Source organism: Anguilla rostrata, chromosome 6 (assembly GCF_018555375.3).
Source record: "Anguilla rostrata isolate EN2019 chromosome 6, ASM1855537v3, whole genome shotgun sequence".
Taxonomy (NCBI): Eukaryota; Metazoa; Chordata; class Actinopteri; order Anguilliformes; family Anguillidae; genus Anguilla; species Anguilla rostrata.
Genome location: NC_057938.1, coordinates 31,010,408 through 31,030,239, shown reverse-complemented (window position 1 = coordinate 31,030,239; position 19,832 = coordinate 31,010,408). Strand labels below are relative to the sequence as shown.

The 19,832-nt window shown below is 43.8% G+C and overlaps 2 long non-coding RNA genes across 2 annotated transcripts; one reads left to right on the top strand and one right to left on the bottom strand.

Annotated features, from left to right (window-relative positions):
- Positions 1-2,856: 2,856 nt before the first annotated feature.
- LOC135256971 (uncharacterized) lies at positions 2,857-16,636 on the bottom strand. Its single transcript, XR_010330552.1, has 2 exons — positions 15,591-16,636; positions 2,857-3,536 (listed from the first exon to the last, which is right to left on the bottom strand). It is a non-coding gene; the product is annotated as an uncharacterized LOC135256971 (long non-coding RNA).
- Positions 16,637-18,450: 1,814 nt separating this feature from the next.
- LOC135257985 (uncharacterized) lies at positions 18,451-19,355 on the top strand. The gene is made up of 5 exons (XR_010330838.1): positions 18,451-18,707; positions 18,784-18,851; positions 18,959-19,025; positions 19,100-19,138; positions 19,211-19,355. It is a non-coding gene; the product is annotated as an uncharacterized LOC135257985 (long non-coding RNA).
- Positions 19,356-19,832: the final 477 nt, after the last annotated feature.

The window sequence follows — 19,832 nt, the reverse complement described above, 5'->3', positions numbered from 1 at the left end:
ATCCGGACTTTTCTTGAAATGAAAGGCGTCAAGCATCCTGAACTAGACAACACTGACTGGCTCCTGCAGTTTCACTATCTCGTGGACATAACTGGCTATCTGAACCAGCTCAATGTGAAAATGCAAGGTATTGGAAATACAATCTCATCCCTTCAACAAGCAGTGTTTGCATTTGAAAGCAAGCTGGAAGTCTTTCTCAGGGACATTGAAACAGGTCGTCTTCTGCACTTTGAAAGACTGCGACAATTTAGAGATGCATGCTTAGCAAGTGACTCCACTCAACATCTGGATCTCCAGCAGCTAGCTGGCTTTACGTCCAATCTCCTGCAGTCATTCAAAGCACATTTTGGAGAATTTCGTGCGCGCACTGGTCTTTTCAAGTTCATCACTCATCCACATGAGTGTGCAGTGGACAAAGTCGACCTGACATGCATGCGGGGTCTCTATCGGAGACTTTGAGCTGGAAGTTGCTGACCTGAAGGCATCAGACATGTGGATGAGTAAGTTCAAGTCACTTAATCGAGAGTTGGGAAGTCTTGCGCGACAGCGAGCAGAGCTGGCGAGGGAACACAAGTGGACAGAAATGAAAAATCTTCAACCTGAAGACCAGCTGATTCTTAAAACTTGGAACGAGCTTCCTGTGACATACCACACAATGCAGCGTGTGAGTATTGCCGTATTGACCATGTTTGGCTCTACAATGCATGTGAGCAGTCATTCTCGCATATGAGGAACATTAAGACCAACCTACGCTCACGTTTAACTGATGGAAGCCTCAACGCCTGCATGAAGCTCAACCTCACCACGTATGAACCAGACTACAAGGCCATCAGCAAAACCATGCAGCACCAGAAGTCGCATTAAAAGTAAGACATATTTAATTTATTATACGTTAAAAATACTATATGGCTCTCAATGAAATATATTTAGAAATATTTGGCTTTTATGGCTCTCCCAGTCAAAAAGGTTCCCGACCCCTGCTCTAGGCCTTATGGTTGCTGAGCCTCAGACACTTTTAGAAGAGAAAAATAAGAATAATAATAATCCTAACAGATACAATAGGGTTCCACCAGCTTCGCTGCTTGGACCCCTAAATATAGCTGCATGGCAGCAATGGAGCGGGTTCCACTGAATGACAAGGAATGGACAAAACGGATTGTAAAGGCTCAATAGTTTGATAATTCCAGATATACATCTGGACCAAGTATCACCTCTCTGTAACGCTGCCTCAGTACTCCAGGGGGGTATTCCATCAACGCAGCTAAAGAAAGCCAGGCTCACTTGAAAAAGCCCGGCTTCAACTAACACGGTCTCGCAGTTAAGCCTCAAGTCGTTCCACTAACTCAATCCAGCCTCATCTAATCAAGGCTTACTCAGGACAGGCTTGCATAGTCTCGCTTTGTGCACACACCCGGGGTACATAAGAAGCCCTGTCGAGTCGACGGGCGAAAAGACGATCCAGTGACACAAAAAGACGGCAAAACGAGAGCGGTGTTCTTCTCACCAGCTGAACAAACGATGCTGATGGAACTATATGAAGAATATAAAGCTGCAATCACCAAAAAAGGCAGTACTGCCGCTATTAACAAGGCGAGGAAGATGGCATGGCAAAAAATAGCTGACAGACTAAATGCGTAAGTTATTCAAGCCTACTATTATTGTTTCATGTTACATGTGTATTTCACTTTGTAATCGTCTTATTTCTCTATGCTCTTTCCTTTTATCTATTTTATGTAAAGCACTTCAAATTGCCTCTGTATGAAATGTGCTGCACAAATAAACTTACCTTGCCTTGCCAATTTATTAATAAACGAACATTCAGATCACTTGACTGTGTGGCTATATTATCAGTAGGCTAGGTAATATCAGATGTACGTTTAAAATAATGGTGTAGGCCAACTGAGGAGAACCGACATAACTACAATGCATTTAGGCTGTTAATTAGCCCAATTGGGTGAGGTGTGTGAACCCCACTGACCTAGTAACCCTTGACCTACATATTCATTCATCACTGTTACATCTCAACAGGAGCCATCTCAACAGCCAAAAAAGAATGTGACAAGTAGTCTGAGCTGCTGAGCTGCAATCGGGGGCGGCCACTGATAAAGGGAATAGAGGGGGGACCTCCTCAAAGATAATTCCCCAAGATGTAGAAGGTATTGTCCACTACTTTCCCTCCACAGGTGTCAGTCTCTCAATTGTAATAACTAACGGTACGCCTATATCTGTCAGTGACTGGGGCCACCATACGTCTGCTCGATCACCCGATCCCAGATGCTGAAGCCATACCTGACCCATGTGTGAGTAGGTCCTATTTTTTGGTAAAAACACTGTGCATCTCATGCAATCCTGTATTCTCATGCTTCAACAACTGCAGTGTTCCTCTATTTGCAGTTAGATGGCCCCAGCGCGTCTAGGGCCTTTGATAAGGAGACAATGTCTGCAGACACAGAAATACTAGAGGTAAGACCAAATGTGAAATGTTTTGGATGTGTCTGCAGTCTAAAAATTATACTATTATATATATATATATATATATATATATAATTATTAACCATACACCCTACTGCAAGATGTGACTGGAACAAGAACTCCATCAGCAAGGAGTGAAGTAAGTAACTATTCATATTACTATTACCAACTACGTACTCAGCTACTCTGTGACACATTTCTTCTGTCACAGGATGTACGTGTCTTATACAAGCGCAAGCTGCTCCTCTGCATTGAAAGCGAGAAACTCAACATGGAGTACAACAGGCTCGACATTGAGTACAAGAGGCTGCAAATCAAGAAGGTGAAGTTGGAGATCAAGAAATTGGAGAAGGATGTAAGTATAAATTCTAACACAGCAGAAGGTCATAGTTTGGACTGTATTTAATTTTCTGTGTTTTGTCTCCACAGCTTGAATCAAATGAGTGAATTAATACAGAAATTCAACACAACTTAGGCACACATGTGTTTATTAAAATTGTACAGAACATGCTAAATTCTGAAAAAAGGGGATAACTCAAACAAAGGTCACCACAATGGGGATTAACTGAAATATGTGTCCTTGTAAAGGTCCCTCACTGTCGTTCCATCCATCGGTTCCTGAAGGGCCGGGTCGAGGTCCTCCCATTGCTCCTCCACCAACATTGTGGGCAGTCTCTCCCGGCGTATAGTAGCAATGTTGTGCAAGACTGCCCGGTCAGGAGTAACCCTGAGGCCTTTCAGGCACTGGAACCTGCAGGGATTAAAACAAGAAAAGATTTGTGAGCCTGAAAAGTTGTCCAGGAGGAAATGTGTACAATGTATTGAATTAAGTATTATATGAATTTAAAACTGCTCTATGCCTGAAATCTGGCATTGTGCCTGAGAACTTTAAGCTCTGAACCTGGATTTCAGTTGGTCAAAGGTCATCTCTATCCGTGCCCTCGTTTTTGTGTGGGCATGGTTGAAGGCCCTCTCCGCCTCTATTCCTGGATCTGGGTAGGGTGTGAGCAGGTACGGCATGCAGGCATAGCCTCTGTCCCCAAGCAGGACTCCATTGAACTCCCCTGCAGAATAAGAAAAGTGTTGGTTAGATATACATGACATTCTTATGGTTCAAGTACATTACAGATCCCCTCCACACATGTATTAAGACTTATGAAAGTGGAACAATGTGTGCCTGATACAGCTTTCCAGAATAAAGTATGATGACCACTTTGAATTTGATTAAAACCTTTATTGCAGGGAAGTCCCAAGGTCTCTTTTTCAGAGGAGCCCTGATTACAAAATAAACATTTACAGTGACAGTTTTACAAAACATAAATTACAGTTAAGATACACCAAGTGCAAATAAATGGGAAAAACTTTTTTTTTTTTAAATATTAAAAGCATAAAAACATCAAAAGACAGAGAATTATGATCTGTTTGTCCTAATTTATCACTAAAGGAAAGTACATTCGGCTTGTTTTAGTATCATATCCATTACTAGTTTCTTGAAGGACTCGATCGTGATAAGGCAATCTAGTTTTAGTGTATCCTGACATTTATTCCACATATAATGCGCAAATGTAATAAAAGCGGTACTACCCAGATTTGTTCTAGTTCTGGGTGCTTCTAACGTAATCAAATCTTGAGATCTGGCATGATGACTTGCGATTTTGATGGACAGAAGCCTGGTCAGGTAGAGAGGACGTTTGCCTAGCAAGGCTTTATAAATAAATAAAATGCTATGTTGCTTCCTTGTGTAATGAAGAGAATACCACCTACTGAAGTATATAAAGCACAATGATGTGTTCGGAAACCATCTCCTGAAATGAAGCGCAATGCGCTATGATAAATTGCGTCCAAGGGCCTTAAAATACTGTTAGAGGCATGCCTGTACAGGACATCCCCATAGTCGAATATGGGTAAGATTGTCACCTGCACAATCCTCTTCCTATTGTCCAATGCAAAACAGGATCTATTTCTGTAAAGAAACCCAGTTTTAGTTTAAATTTTTCTAGACAAGTTGGCCACATGAGTTTTAAAAGAGAAATCATGATCCAGCCAGATACCTAGATATTTATAGTACTGCTCAATTTGAGCACCAGTCAATGAGGATATGGAAGCATTTGGCATAGTTGTATTCCGAGTAGAAAAGATCATGTACTTTGTTTTTTCGGTATTCAAAATGTGTTTAAGACCAGCTAGAGCTTGCTGTATAACATTAAAAGCATATTGTAAGTATGTAAGAGCCTGGGTGCCTGTTGGTGCTGAGGAGTAAAGCACTGTGTCATCTGCATAAAAATGAGCCTTACAATTTGCTATATTACTAGCAATATCGTTTATATAGACTGTAAATCAGTGGTTCTTAACCTGGGTTCGGTCGAACCCTAGGGGTTCGGTGAGTCGGTCTCAGGGGTTCGGTGGAGCCTCCGCCGCAGAGGTCCACCCCTCAGTCTAGTCTGCAGTTAGTGGGCACAGTCATTGAAAGCGTCCTGCTCTGAGATTTCCTACCGGTCCGCTTTGAGGTCGCTGGTTTATGCAGCAGAGTGAGACCTCCCTATCAGACCGCTTAGAGAGGGCTGTATATGTGTCTGAGTGAGACTCCCTACCGGTCCGCTTTGAGAGCGCTGGATAAACAGCAGAGTGAGACCTCCTTCTCAGTCGGGACCACACACCGGAATTAGCCCGTTATCTCCCGAGCGCCGATCCAGGCAAATAAGCTCCTGCGGCCGGCGATCTAAAGGGTCAATCGCCGTACGGACTCACGACGTGGCGGCGGGGAACTGGTACTTTTACCCACGGTGATGACACGTTGTAAAACGGCTGTAAAGGAGTGGACGCGCTGCCAGCGTATCACTTCCTGTTTAACAACACCTTCTTTAATAACCCTCCGTCTGACCAGCGGTGTGCGTCAGTGACGTTGGGTTAGCGTTAGTGACGCCGACCCCACGTCCACCTCCAACAGCCACAACGTGTGACTGTCGGTGTGTCGTGTGATTTCTTACGGAATATTTTAATCCATGCTAACTATGTCGGGCAAAAAAAGAAAGTGGTCGGACGAATATGTAAAACATGGATTTACATGTATCACGGAACGTGACGGGAGTCAGCGTCCCATCTGCATGATTTGCAATGCCAAGTTGAGCAACTCTAGTCTCGCACCTGCAAAACTGAAGGAACACTTCTTGAAGCTGCATGGAGATGGGGAATACAAGAACACAACGCTTGCTGAATTCAAGGTGAAGAGAGCCAGATTCGACGAAAAGGCCACTCTGCCCGCTCTTGGATTTGTACCCATCAACAAACCGATCCTCACAGCATCGTACGAAGTTGCTTATCTGATCGCAAAGCAGGGCAAACCGCACACCATTGGCGAAACACTCGTAAAACCAGCTGCGTTAAAGATGGCGAATCTGATACTCGGAACAGCGGCTGAAGGTAAATTATCCCAAATTCCTCTTTCAAATGACACCATCAGCGACAAAATAGAGTGCATGAGTAAAGACATCTTGGCTCAAGTAGTCGCGGATCTGATTTCAAGCCCGGCAAAATTCAGCCTTCAACTCGACGAGACCACCGGCGTTTCCAATCTAAGCCAGCTTGCCGTTTTTGTGCGCTATGTGAAAGACGACATGATAAAAGAAGAGTTTTTATTTTGTAAGCCTCTTACAACAACAACTAAGGCAGCCGATGTGAAGAAGCTTGTGGATGACTTCTTCAGAGACAACAACCTTTCATGGGATATGGTTTCTGCAGTTTGTACGGACGGAGCTCCAGTGATGCTGGGAAGAAAGTCTGGTTTTGGTGCGCTAGTAAAAGCCGATGCACCGCACATCATTGTTACGCATTGCATTCTGCACAGGCATGCGTTGGCAACAAAAACCTTGCCGCCCAAAATGGCAGAAGTATTAAAAATTGTAGTGGAATGTGTGAACTATGTGCGAAATAGTGCTCTGAGGCACCGCATCTTCAGTGAACTGTGTAAAGAAATGGGCTCTGAATTCGAGGTACTTCTTTACCATTCGAATGTTCGGTGGTTATCCCGGGGACAGGTGCTGAATCGTGTTTTTGCCATGCGTGTGGAATTAGCCCAGTTTTTGCAAGAGCACCAACATTTTCATGCAGATTGCTTCAAAGATTCTGAGTTCATTCTCATTTTAGCATACATGGCTGATATATTCGCAGCTCTCAATCATCTAAATCAGCAGATGCAGGGTGGTGGAGTTAACATAATGGAAGCAGAAGAAAACCTGAAGGCTTTTCAAAAAAGTTACCGTTATGGAAACGACGAGCAGAGAACAACAACTTCGCAAACTTCCCCTTCTGGACGACTGTGTAAGTAAGATCGAAGATGTGTGTGGACTTGGAGACATATCTGTACCCATGGAACTGAAGCAAACAATTGCCACGCACTTAGATGAGCTTGCGAAGTCTCTCGATGGATACTTCCCTACAAGAGCATCATATCCAGCATGGGTGAGACAGCCGTTCACGTTTGCTATTGAGACAGCAGATGTCAATGATGAATACCTCGACGAAATCATTGAACTTCAGCAGAGCCAGGTTCAACAGCAACTCTTCAGAACAACAACGCTCTCAACGTTTTGGTGTCAACAAATGGAAAAGTATCCAGTTATTGCTAAGAAAGCCCTGGATTTTTTTGTACCATTTTTGACAACATATCTTTGTGAGCAATCGTTTTCGAGGATGCTGGACATAAAAACTAAGAAAAGGAACAGACTTTGCTGTGAAAATGACATGAGACTGGCACTTTCCAAGGTGAAGCCACGCATATCTGAACTGGTCTCTCAAAGGCAACAGCAGAAGTCACACTGAGGTAAGTTGTTATGAGTTCATGCACTGTGTTGGTTTTGTTATTTGAACAAGGTGATATTAATGCACAATTCATTTCGTGCACCAGTAAAAAAAATCATATTTTATTTTTTACTAAAGAAGGGTTCGGTGAATGAGCATATGAAACTGGTGGGGTTCGGTGCCTCCAACAAGGTTAAGAACCACTGCTGTAAATAAAATGGGTCCAAGTATGGATCCTTGGGGTACTCCTTTCTTTACTTCTAAAAATTGAGACTTCACATCCCCAGCCATAATAGCTTGAGTTCTGTTAGAAAGGTAATCCTGGAACCATGAACAGGCTATGCTATCAAGTCCAATGGAGGACAACTTCCTTAAGATGACATCTACACCTTACCCCCTCGTTACAGATTCCCAAATCTATGCCCATGTTACTTCAAAAGTGAAAACCCTTGGGTAGTAACAACATTCTCTTGCCTTGTGCAAACCTCTGTGCCAGTGAGGATGCTCAGAAGATCCTTGAATCATGTACAGAGCCCGACCATTTTGCCTCGATGTTGGAAATGAGACAGCCTCCAGTAAGCATGGAGGGTGGCAGTAAATGATGCTTGGCAGAGCATTAATAAAAGATTTCTTAGGATGATAAAGACGGGTTGATGCAGTGGTGTCTTTCAAAATGTAAAATCCAGTTCAGAGTTATGTACTTCTGCCTGACAGTGTATGGACAGTTGCCCCCTGCACATACCTGTACATTTAGGCTATGGAAATATTTCCTGTTCACATAGTCCACCTCCACAGGTCCAGCTGGGGCCTGGATGCGCACATGGGTGCAGTCTATGGCGCCTATGACATTGGGGAAGCCTGAGGGAGAGGATTAAGGTAATACAGACCTGTAGGCTACTTTACATGTAGGCCTATTTTAACTGTCACATACCTGCAATTGCATAAAATGCCTCCTTGATCCTCTGTGTGTCAATATAGCCAGGGAAGGTAACGAAGATGTTGAGGAACTGTGGAACCCAGTTAGGCTGTAGCAACAGTTTCTCATAAGGAGGAGTTGTTGAGTTTTTGTTTTGAGGGATTGTTCGTTATTTTTGTGTGTTGACCCTGCGGGTAGTAGCGGTTGTCTCGGGGGCACCTCCCTAGCATTGGTTGAGGCAGTCAGCTGTGGGCAGGAGAAAACGGGCCCCGGCCTGGGCCAGGAATGCCGAGGTCGCTCTCCTCCACACTGTTGAATGCTTCTTTAAAAGATGCACACTTCTCAGAGTCTGGTGTAACTGGGTTTATTGTTAGTGAATAAAAGATTACATACAAGAACCCGGGCTGATCTGCGCAGTTCAGTACAACTAACAGTCACTCACAAGTAAAGACACTACATCCAATCACTCTCCAAGCATTCCCAAGACACACTCTGAAATCCCCTGGGGCCAAATGCTTCTTTTATCCATTTTTGCTAACTCCTCCTGTTGTGGAGCTTAAATTTAGTACTTCCCACTTATTTCTTTTGTTAGTCATGTCCTGTTTTTGACACCATTATTTCCCAATTCTTTGACACCAATATTTATGAGCCCCTTCCTTCTTTATTTTTTTTTAAATGATGGTGCTCATCTCCCACCTGAATCTCCCTCCCCCTCCTATCACAAATCATACATTCTGACGATAAATTTTCGTAAAAGGCAGAAGCTTCCGTTCGTTCTACGTATATGCTTGCGTGCAATGCTTAATTCGCAGGGCAGAAACTGTGTGTATTACGTGTTTGTTCTAATTGCCCATGTTTTAGTATGAAGCACTCACTGTTGCAGGTTGTTAATCTTATGGCTCAGGTTGACCTTTGTTCACTCTGCATCCTCCCTCCTTTGCTAGCCGTATGATACATCAAGGAGGTGGCGGCTGGTGCCCTTGAATACATTCTTTTCCCATATACATTGGGCCTGTGCTCTCTGACTACATGTCTTTCCAAATACATTGGGTTTGTGCTTTTTGAGTACATACATATTTATTTCCCACACAGCCTTCCCCATTGCAAGCGGTTTATGGGTGCATAAGTACCCCCCACCAGTACGCACACCAAGACTAGGGTGAGTTATCTTAGATTTGGGTTAGGCAGTTTAGGGGGCAGCTCCTTGGTGGCCCATCCTCCCTGGGGTTGTGCATTGTGTGATTGGCGCTACCCTGTTTGATGTTCTCTTTGTCTGTTCTGTTTGGCACAGTCCATTATCAGCGGTTATGGAGACAGAACACAAAAATCCTTTAGTTGCTGAATTTCTTAGCTAACCTTCTCATAAAACATTGGACAATTTGAAAAAGACAGATTTGGTAGAATTGGCAGTTCATTTGGGCTGGACTAGGACTAAACATCTGCCTAGGAAAGATGAAATAAGAGAAATAGTTGAGAGTCTAGCAGAATTGGGTGAACTTTTGGAGGCAGAGCAGGGTAAGAGTTCTCCTGTGCCCTTTTTCAAGGGTTATGGTGCTAATTTGTCCTTTCAGCAATGTATGGAATTGGAGAAAGAGAGGGCAAACATTGAAAGGGAGAAGCTACAGTTTGAGGCAGCACGTGGAAAGGAAAGGTTGCGGTTTCAACTGGAGAATGAGAAATTAAAGGCTGAGCAGGCACAGAGTCAGAGAGAAGCTGAGATTGCTTTGGAAAAGGAGTTAAGAATTCAACATCGTAAATTAGAGCTGAAGGAAGGGCTAGTGAGAGTCTCCTTGATTTGGGTACAGTTGGTCAATATGCTGGAGGCAATACCAGTTTTGATGTTGCAGGTAATTTGAGGTTGTTGCCAAAGTACAATAACAGGGACCCGGATACTTTTTTTGCCCTGTTAGAGCGTGTTGCAGAGGCTAGGCGGTGACCTGATGCAGACAGAACATTGATGTTGAAGTGTGTTTTCACAGGCAAGGCACAGGAAGCTTACTCTGCCCTTAGTCCTGCTGAAAGTAAGGACTATGCTAAGGTTAAAGCAGCGGTGTTAAAGGCATATGAACCTGAGGCATACAGGCAGAGGTTTAGGAACTGGAAGAAAGAGGAGAAACAGAGTCATGTTGAGTTTGCACGAGAGATTTCAGCTCATTTTTCACATTGGTGTTCTGCTTCAGGGGTGGACACCTATGAGGATCTATGTGATCTTATTGTCCTGGAGCAGTTTAAATATTCAGGGCCTAATCACATAGCTACCTGTGTTAATGAAAGCAAAGTAAAGACAGCATCTGCAGCAGCAGTTTTGGCAGATGAGTATGTGTTAACTCATTCTGGTGGCCCAGCAGTGCGTCGTCATTATAATGAGGATGTTCAGAGGGGCAACTTTAGGTCTCGCTTTGGAAGGCAGGCCAGTGAGAGGGAGTCAACTCAGGATACTCTGAGGAATGTTCCAGGGACAGACGGGAAGTTTGATCCAGCCAGAGTCTGTTATGCACGTCGAAACAAGGGTCATTGGAAGGGCGAGTGTCCAATTGGTAAAGCAGGCCAGAAATTTACCACCTCAACTGTATATGTGAAGTCTGTTGGTTTAGTGGCCGCTGCACCACTGGTACATAGCCCGTTGGTTACCTCCCCATCAAAGACATTTTTACCTTGTGAGGTTGATAAGAGTTATGCTCCTTTTATCACAGAGGGGTTTGTGACCCTGGCTGATAATGTAAGGAAACCTGTCAGGATTTTACGAGATACAGGGGCTTCTCAGAGTTTCATCTTGGCTGGTACTTTGCCTTTTTCAGCACATTCAGATATTAGTGAGCAAACTCCAATTGTTGGCATAGGATTAATTCCATTGTGGGTTTCTTTACATCGTTTTAACCTGTTCTCTGACCTTGTACGTGATGAAGTGGTCATGGGGGTCCTTACTTCTTTGCCTATGGAGGGGGTAGACATTATCCTTGGTAAAGACTTGGCTGGGGGTAAAGTTTGGAAGGAGGTTCCACCACCTTGTCTGTTATCTCATCTCCACAGTGCTCTGAGGAGCCAGACAAGTGTGCCAGGAAACACCCTAAGGTTTTCTCTGCCTGTGTGGTGACTCGTTCGAGGAGCAGGGCCGACTTGGAGGGTGGAGAGGAGTCTGCACAATTTGTGTCAGCCCAGCCCTCATCTTCTCAGGTGGAGGGTGACTCTGGTGTGGTAAGTTCTTTCCTGCTCTTTTACCCTCTGTCTCAAGGGAAGAGTTAGTCAGGGAACAGGCTGTTGATCCCACATCGAAACCCTTGTTGGAGACGGTCTGTCCTGAAAGTGAACTTGAGGGGGTCCCATGTGGGTACTTCCTGCAAGAAGGCGTACTACTGAGAAAGTGGGCCCATGTAGTTGACGATGTGCAGGTAGACCATGTTAATCAGATTGTTGTGCCGTCCAAGTTTAGACATTTGGTATTGAGCATTTCACATGACGGTATTGCTGGTCACTTAGGAGTGAAGAAAACTTATGACCGGGTGCTCTGTCATTTTTTTTTGGCCTCTTTTGAAAAGGGATGTAGCAGCTTATTGTAAACTGTGTCACACATGTCAGGTCACTGGTAAACCCAACCAGAAAATTGAGCCAGCACCTTTGTACCCCCATTCCAGTTGTTGAGGACCCATTTGTAAAAGTACCCATTATCCTGCTGCTTTCCCATTGCGTTCCATTAAGACTAAACCAGTACTGAAAGCTTTAACTTGCTTGATGTCCACCTTTGGTGTTGCTAAAGTCCTACAAACAGATCAGGGAAGTAATTTTATGTCCTGTACTTTTCCCCAAGTGATCAAACAGCTTCAAATTAAACACAATATTTCTAGTGCTTACCATCCTCACAGGGGGCGCTGGAAAGATTCCATCAGACAATTAAGTCTATGTTACGTGCCTACTGTACGGAACTCTTTCAGGATTGGGAAGAGGGCTTGCCCTGGCTGTTGCTTGCCATATGTGAGGTTTCGCAGGAGAGTACAGGGTTCAGTCCCAATGAGCTAATTTTTGGTCACACAATTCGTGGCCCACTCATTTCGTGGTACTTGGTGACCATTGGAAAAGTGTTGTGCCTCCTGACCATATTGTAAGTTATGTGAATGACTTCCGCTGCCGCTTGCATCATGCCTGTGCTGCAGCTCAGAAAAAACTTGGCAATGCACAAGACAAAATGAAGAGTCTTTCTGATTGCAAGGCCAAGAGCCGCCAGTTTGAGCCTGAGGATCAGGTTTTGGTTTTGCTGCATTGTAGGTTCCCCTTTTCAAGCAAAGTTCACTGGGCCCTATGTTGTAAAAAGCTGCATGTCTGAGCGTGACTACTTGATTCACACACCTAATAGAAAGAAGAAGGTGCAGTGGTGTCGTGAACCTGTTAAAGCCTTATCACTCTGTTCAGTTTCAGAGGTCAGAGGTGAGGGGTGAGGGTGGTTCTTCAGGTGAAATATCGAAGCCAAAAGCAGTGATGTCTGCAGTAATCTCAGATGTGCCACTGCCTTCTGAAGACTTTGAGGTCCCATCACAAGCCATTCTTACAAGGAGGTTAAAGAACTCTGCATATTTGAACAGTTTGGAAACCCAGCTAGGTCACTTGCAAGTTGCTCAACGTGCAGATTTGAAAAGGTTGATTAACTCTCATCTTTCTTTGTTTTCAGACACACCATCACGTACCCATCTTATTGAACACGACATAGATGTGGGAGGTGTTAAGCCAATTAGACAGCGCTTCTACCGTGTCTCAATGGAGAAGATCTGTTGAAAGGTTATTGGCAGGTACCATTAACACAAAGAGCTAGGGAGATCTCTGCGTTTATTACACCAGGCGGACTGTTCTTTTACTCTGTCATGCCCTTTGGGTTGCGTAACGCTCCTGCAACTTTTCAACGACTTATGAACAAAATCCTGTCTGGTCTACCGGGGTGTGCAGCCTATTTAGATGATGTGGTTCTGTACAGTGACACCTGGAAGTCTCATGCCCAGTGTCTTGAGGCCTTACTGGACTGGCTGGTTGAGGCTAGATTGACTGTCAACTTGGCAAAATGTGAGTTTGCCAAGGCGACAGTAACATACCTTGGCAGAGTGGTAGGTCAGGGGGAAATTCGGCCGGTAAGTGCCAAGGTTGAGTCGGTTGAAAAGTACCATGTTCCCACAACAAAGAAAGAGCTTAAGCGTTTTTTTAGGTTTGGTAGGCTATTACCGCAGTTTTTGTCATAATTTTTCCACCGTGGTCAACCCACTAACAAACCTATTAAGCAAGAAAGTAGTCTTTGTCTGGTTCCCGAGGTGTCAAGCTTCTTTTGATGCCGTAAAAAACTTGCTTTGTTGTGCTCCTGTCTTGGCAGCCTCTAATTTTGAAAAACCTTTTGAGATCCAGGTGGACGCCAGTGGGTGCAGGAGCTGTTTTGCTGCAGGAGGGGGAAGAGGGTATAAACCATCCAGTATGCTTCTTCTCACATAAGTTCAATCGTCACCAATTCAGTCGTGGGAAAGGAGACACTGGCGTTGATCTGGGCCCTACAGTTTTTTGAAGTATATGTGGGGGCAGGGTCAACACCAGTCACAATATACACTGATCACAATCCCCTGACTTTCCTCTCTAGTATGCAGAACAGCAATCAGTGTGGACCTCCCCTTCGTTGTTATGGCCTAACTGAGCCGGGCATAACAACTGCTTCAGAGCAAGGTATACCCTCCTTATCTCCCGGCATACAGTTGCCTTGGCAAGACCTTCAGCATCACCCACACTGTACAGGAATATCCCACAGGCAAAGAACTGCAGTGCAATGCAGACAGACTGCACAGTGGTCAGGGCTTGGCTACGGCATGTGTCCTTCCTGAAATGTGGTTCCAGCAGACTACATAGGTAGACTATGCTGGGCCTGCTGAACCGGTACCTCTCCCACAGGTACTCATCAGGGAAGGCGTGTGGGTTCCTCCTGTCCCTGAAGACCCTTGGGGCTGGTGGTCTGAACGCTCTTTGTACAATCCAAGCACCTTCCGCCACAGGGTCGTCAATGAAGGGACATTCCGTGGTTGGCAGGAAGGATTGTGGTCTTCTCTATCCCTCTCTCTCTCTCAGTCTGTCTCTCTCTCTTTCTGTCTATCTCTCTCTGTGGGTCTCTCTCTGTCTTAGATGCACTGCTTGACCAATTGACTGTCATTTTACTAGCCAGTCAGAGGCAGAGTAGGGAGGGAGATGCTATGTCAAGTTGACCTCAATTGATCGTTATTTTATTACTAGCCAATCAGAGGCAGAGTAGGGCGGGTCTTCATGGAATGTGTGTAGGAAATGTAATAAGGCATTTTTTTTATTTTTATGTAACCATGTTCCTTTTACCTCATTTTATGTTCAGCACTTGGAGTTGCATTTGATGTGTGACTTGTGCTATATAAATGAGGTTTCATTGATTGATTGATTGATTGATTGATTTTGGAGACAGTGAAAGTGGTGAGACATGATTTTCATGAGTTTATTATTTTTATTATATGACATGAGTGATGCGAGTGTGGAAATCCACCTGACGGAACTGTCTTTTGGGAATCTGTTTCTGCCCGTCGGACATTCTTTGACACACAGCTAAATTAAGCTTGACAGTTAGCTTGCTCCGGAGCAGGCTAGTTCTGTGGCATAAGTTACCATGGTTACTGAGCGGGGATTCATACAAGCCACGGTGATGAAACGGAACTCTCACTTAAATGAGCCAGTCTTATCGAAATAAGCCAGGCTTTTCCTTAATCCGGCTTGATGGAATACCCTCCAGGACACTCCTTGATAGATTCAATGTATTTTTAAAAATAAACAAACAAGGTGTAGCAAAAACATGTAATTTATTTACAAAAATAAAAATGTGTCGTTGGAATAAGTTTTATAATCTTCAACCCCTTAAAGTAAATAGTAAAACAAAGGTAAGCGGAAACAAACCTCTTAAGGCGAGTATGAAAGAAACACTCTTTAACGCCTTAGGTAAGTATGCAAAAAATAAAGTGAACCCTATCTTTCACTCAATGTAAGGTGAACGCAATATACCTTTAAGTTCTAGGCACCCTTTGGCTCAAAGCTTAGTATGTATTCATACAATAATTGAATTCAACAAGTTTAGCTGCCCAATATTATTTAAAACACTATAATACAATATAGTATATACTCAATAATAATGTTCTATTAGCGTCAATATGTTATACTACTAAGTTCCAATATTGATATAATCCACGCAGGAATGGCTACCACAATATAAAACAGCATAATTTAACAGCAGTGAAAATACAACCGTGTTCACCTTAAATGTAATACAATACAATTGCAAACACTTTTTGAGCCCACACACAAGATAAAACACACTAGCCGGCAATAATAAAGAATAAAAGAAGCCCCGTTGCAGGCCTGATCGAAATGTGCTTACTGTGAACAATGCAGATTTTCTCCCTTGTTGCTAGAGGTGCTTCCCTGCTTTTCCGGTCACACGGAGCGCTGTCGGGTTTCCCGGTGCCAGAGGTGCTGCTGCGCTATTCCTGGTAGCATAGAGCGCTATCTGGATAAACGGTCAGTGTCCAGGTTCCAGTCCTCAGTGCTGAATGTGCGCTAGCGTTATGTTAGCGCAAGCTAAATTGCCAGAAAGCTAAATGCAAGCTGAAGCGATTCTGTAGCAATAGCAAGCTAGCTAGCTTCGTTAACAGGTGCTCACTGATGCAAATTCCACTCTAATCACTCTGATAACAACACACGCACTTTGACAGTGACGTATATAACGTTATTCTATTAAAACCAGCACTTTTACTAGCACTATTACAACCACTTACAGATGTAGCTCGGCGCTACAAATTGAAAACAAACGCACACAATTGCACTACGGCCTTCACACTGCTCTGAAGATAAGGAAAGGAGATATATTTTCATTGTTCACGCGTCTTTGATACAGTAATCCCGCCCCCCTGACCTATCATAATTGTAGAAGCGTGTTGTCTTGTATTGACAAGTCAAAAGTGCAGAAAAGAAAACTTTCAGTTATACGTATTAAACAGACTGAGTCCTATACTCCCCTCCGGGGCCACCCACATGGGCCAAAAACAGGTGTATGGGCACTCGCCAATCTAGACCACCCCACACAGAAATTACACCCCCTTAGGGAACTGCAACTTAACACTGCACTGCAACTCACACCGGAATTATATCACTTCCGGGCACAACACACAATATTGCACCCATTTTTTACAGTCTCTGATTGCACCGCAAGCTAAATCACTTTCCCCAGCAAAATTACACGTGCTATCACGGCACATATGCAGTGGCACTTGAGGATCTGGCTAGCTCTCTCAGCTGCTTTCCCCACCCCGGCTTTCCCCACCCCGGCACTACGGCTCTCAGCTGCTCTTTTAAAATCAATAACATTTAACATAAACCTCACGCGACATGGACAAAGACAAACACTCCAAATGAATACATCTTTAAAACCACTTTACTTTCTCGGGGTTCGAGACCCTCCCCCGGGGTCTGAGGGGTCTGTGGGGGCGACTGCTGGTCCAGCGCAGTGAGGCGTGTCCACTCGCAGCAGGAGAGCCTTGTCAACGGGCTGGAGAGTGGACAAAAGCACTTCTATATTTCCGCTACCAGTACCTCAGCCCTGCCTCGCACAGGAACCTCGCCCTACAACCCGCTATCTATCTTCGCCGTTGGCAGCCCTAAACGGCATGCGAACGCCAACCACCCTCCGGTAATGAATGCAGAATACGACTAGCTCGGCTGGGCTTCCATCCTGTAACATTCACCAAGCTCCGCTGTCCAGAACCTGTTGTAGTCTGTATTTCCCGGTCACTTGTCTCCCCAGTACTGTCTCTGTGTCTGTGTTCCCTGAGCTGCTTCACTCCCCTGTATTTGTGTGATTTCACTATTCGGGTGGTTCCGGGTTTTCGTGGTTTCCCCCCCTTCCTTCCAGTCTCGTTTTTACTTACTTCCTACTTATTTCTAGTTTTACTAATTTCTACTAATCCTTACTAACTTATAGATTGTAAAGTACTAACCTCATTAATATACTAACATGTGAATATTACTAATGGACTAACACACACTAGGTTTTTGATAGTTTAGATCACTATACTAATACATTAACCAGTCTCCCCTTTTCCATGCTGCGCTGTAGCTCTGCCCCTTTTCTTTCTAGCCTGCTCTAACACTGAGTTCTGCAATTGCCTGCACCTGTCTCTTGCTCTGACTGCACCTCTCTCTCTCTGCACGCGTTTTTACCTGCTTAACCCAGGCCATTGTTGTCTATGTGATTCCAGTCCGCGTTTTGTCAGTCCCCTGTTATTTTATTAGTTATCCTAATGTTCTTCACCTGGATGTTGTTTGTTACTCCGCCCTCACTTACTTACCCCTCCTTGATTGTTACCTTCCCCAGTGTATAAATGTCAGTCTTTTCCACCAGCTCACGGTCAGAACGTTGATCGAATTCATTGTGCCGATATTTAGCAAGCCTTTGTTTATCGAGATTCCTGAGACACCCCTTCTGAACGACTTCGAGTTTGCCTTCCCCTTTTTGGTTTGTTTGCTTCTGGTTTGACCTTTGCTTCGCTTTGACTTCTCTTTTGCCTGTCCCTTTGTACCTTCGCCGCTCTGATCTCCTGGTTTTTGATTTTTTGCCTGTTATCACAATTCTTTTGGAAACTCGATTCGGCACCGTCCTTTCTCTGATTACCTGGCTTCGAACCTCGGACTGAATAAAGACAACGTTTTTTGGATTTCCCTGGTCTGCGTGTGGGTCCTTGCACAGAACATCACAGAACCACAAACGCCCACTCACTCTGCTCCTTTCACTCCTCTGTTCCTCTAAGACACCCCCCCCCCCCCCCCCCCCCACAGGTGCAGTGACTTGCTTCCATCATCTCAGGTGCAATCACTCACTCAGATTAAATGCGTAAGTTATACTAGCCTACTTATTGTTTTATTTTTATTTTTTAATAAATGAACATTCAGATCATTAGATACTGTTATGAAGTATACTGTCTACTTAAGACTGTGGCTATATTATCAGCGGGCTAGGTAATATCAGATGTATGTTTAAAATTATGGTGTAGTCTAATTTATGAGAAATGACATGACTGCAACTAATTTACTGTTAATTAGCCTAATTCGGAGGGGTGTTTGAAACCTTTTGACCTAGTAACCCTTGACCTATATTCATTCTCTGTTACATCTAAACAGGGGCCATCTCAATAGCCAAAAAAGAATGTGGCAACAAGTGAAAATGAAGTATAAAAACATTTCCAGAGTGGTAAGTAGCCTATAATGAAATGTGAAATTTATTTGTTAAAATAGTTGTTGATCTGTAAATATGTACCATTTTAGCCACCAAAAAAAAAAAAAGGAGATGCCACTGCTACTGGTGGGGGACCTCCACCTGAGGACCTCACACCCGCAGAGAAGCTAGCGTTGAGTTACAACCGGGGGGCGCCCACTAATAGAGGGAATAGGGGGATCTCATCAGACATCATTCCCCAAGGTGCTTGGGAGCAATATGTGCAAGGTATTGTCTACTACTTTTCCTCAACAGGTATCAGTCTCTCAATGGTAAAAACTAACGGTAGGCCTATATCTTTCAGTGAGTGGAGACACTATATGCCTGCTAGATCCCCCAACTCAAGATGCCCAAGGCTTACCTGACCCATGTGTGAGTAGTCCTTATTTTGTAAAAAAAAACAAAAAATAAAACACAGTGCATCTTATGCAGTTCTTTCTTCTTTTGCTTTAACAACTGCAGTGTTCTTCTATTTGCAGGGAGATGGCACCAGCATGTCTATGGCCCTTGATGAGGAGACTATTTCTGCAGTCAGAAATGCCAGAGGTAAGACCAAATGTGAAATGTTTTGGATGTGTCTGCATTCTTCAAATTATGTAAAACCATACACCTTGCTGCAGAACATGATCGGAACAACAAGTACTTCAGCAAGGAATGAAGTAAGTAACTATTCATATTGCTATTACCAACTACATAATCAGCTACTCTTTGACACATTTTCTCTTTCACAGGATGTCCGTTCGATTTACAAGCGTCATCTGCTTATTTGCATTGAAAGTCAGAAACTGGACATCAAGTCCCAAAAGTTAAAAATTAAGAAGTTGCAGTTGGAGAGAAAGAAACTGGAGAAGGATGTAAATATAAAATTAAAACACAGCAGAAGGTCATGGTTTGAACTTTATTTAATGTTTTTTTTGCTTAAACAAAATAAGTGAATGAATAAATTACTTCAAGACAACTTTGCCACACTTTTTTTCTTAAATTATAAATTCAAAGCTTTTAAATAAAACGATTCACTCCAAAACAATGGTGGCCATGAATAAAATTGGGATTAACGGAAATAGGTATTTTTGTAAAGGTCCCGCACAGTTCTTCCATCTATGGGTTCCTGAACGGCTGGGTCAATGTCTTCCCATTGCTCCTCCAGCAACATTCTGGGCAGTCTCTCACGGCGTAGGGTGGCAATGTTGTGCAAGACTGCACAGGCAGTGATGATTGTAGCAAGGTGAGTGCCACCGCTCGCGTATCGAGAGAGAGAGAGACGAGTTTGAAGTAATCACTTCTTTTTATTGTTGCCGAACACCTGGCTTTTCGTTTAACTGGTTACATGAGTTTTACACAATACTTTCGCCG